The sequence below is a fragment of the Equus asinus genome, chromosome 13 (assembly GCF_041296235.1).
Source record: "Equus asinus isolate D_3611 breed Donkey chromosome 13, EquAss-T2T_v2, whole genome shotgun sequence".
NCBI lineage: Eukaryota > Metazoa > Chordata > Mammalia > Perissodactyla > Equidae > Equus > Equus asinus.
This window is the reverse complement of record NC_091802.1, coordinates 17738607-17740624: the sequence shown is the minus strand read 5'-3', so window position 1 is coordinate 17740624 and position 2018 is coordinate 17738607.

The following is a 2018-nucleotide window of genomic DNA, read 5'->3' as shown; positions in this document are numbered from 1 at the left end:
TGACTAGACACACACTCCATTCCTTTTTATCTGCTTATCTTATATTTTAACGTACCAAAATGTTTTTCTCTTAAAGGTACAGCTGTGTATGGTCTAAGTTAATGTGGTTTATCTACCTGGGACAGTATGGCTTCATGATAGAAGCCCCTTTTTATTTATCTCACTGCCTGTCATTTTTCCTTTGTTGCAATCTTTAGTGTTTAATTCATCCTAAAACCATTTAGTGTACAACTTTGGCCTTTTTGATAATCCAAAAATTTATCTCTGCATAGTGCAGCTAGTAATTTTAACCCAAAAGTTATGATTACTTCCCCATCTTTGGGGATGGTATGATCAACTAGAAAACAAGGATGTAAGAAAGATGGTTTTCCCAAGCTGGTGTTTTTAAACAGATGAAGTCGGAAAGTTTTTCAGTTTCTCCAGAGTAGTGTTTTCAGAGTAGTCATTTTGTCTTTTGACTTGTGGAGTCCTAGCATAGTAAGTTTAAGTTCATATATCCCTTGGGTTTAAATCCAGAGAGATTTAGGATGGCTGTATTGCAAGAGTTCTCCCGCCTGGAGAGTTGTATGAAATCCATATTTGCCTGACCTCTTGGTGGAATTAGCAAAGCCATGAATATTCAGTGCTCCTTTATGTGACTTTTGCCCATCTCGTCTGTCAGACAGCGCCATTGTGGTTTAGCAGAGATTCCAGGAAGGCTCCAACTTTTCTCCACTGAAATTTATGGTAAGAATTAATGGGAAATTTTAGTTTGGTCTAAGATTTCTTATGTTTACCCTTGGGAAATTTATAGGAAATTTACTTTGGCCTTGTGATCAGTAAAGAAGTGCCCTTGCCTCAGGGGCTGGCCCCGTGGCCGAGTGGTTAAGTTCGCGCACTCCGCTGCAGGCGGCCCAGTGTTTCGTTAGTTCGAATCCTGGGCGCGGACATGGCACTGCTCATCGGACCACGCTGAGGCAGCGTCCCACATGCCACAACTAGAAGAACCCACAACGAAGAATACACAACTATGTACCGGGGGGCTTTGGGGAGAAAAAGGAAAAAATAAAATCTTTAAAAAAAAAAAAAAAAAAAGAAGTGCCCTTGCCTCAGACTCTTTATAAGGTAGGAGAGTCTATGGTTCAAAAATCAAAACAGCATAAAAAGGTAGACATTGAAAAGTCTGGCTCCTGCGCATCCCCATCAGCTCCACTCCCCCGCCTCCTACTTATTAAGCATACAAATATATATTTTTTTATTCTCTTCCTTTTTCCCACCAAATAGAATACACTGTGTACACTATACCTGCTTTTTTTTTTTTAATGTATCTTACAGTTGCTTTCTGCAGTTCTAATTATGGTACACTTTTACTTTATCAGGTTTTATAATGATTTACAGAATGGTATGGCTATGCCTACAGCTCCTAAACTGACGCCACATTTTGGAGCAAGATGTTCCATTATTACTTTTACTATTAATTCACATTTAATATAAATCATAGTCCTAAAAGCTTCAAAATGTGTTCATAATATCCTCCAAAGAAGAGAGAACAGCACAATTATTGTGCAGTGTGGCTCATGCGCAGCTTATAGTTATAGGGAATACGTTTGTCATCACTGCTGTCCTGGGTGTACTTCACATTCTCAAGGAATGTACTTGGTTTATAGCAGCTTCCGGCAAATTGGTGAACAGAAGATCCTGAAGAGATCTGGTGAGATTTGGTTTCTTCGTCCTCTGAAGTCTTTGTGGTTTTTGCTTCTATTGTTTAATGGTCTTTATGAACTGGAGCTGCCTGATGTCTATGAAAATAGTTTTTAATTCTACATGCCCAGAAACTGATGATTGGATAAAGAAGATGTGGTATATATACACAATGGAATACTACTCAGCCATAAAAAAAGACGAAATTGGCCCATTCACAACAATGTGGATGGACCTCGAGGGCATTATGTTAAGCGAAATAAGTCAGTCAGAGAAAGACGAACTCTATATGACTCCACTCATAGGTGGAAATTAGTATATTGAGAAGGAGATCTGAA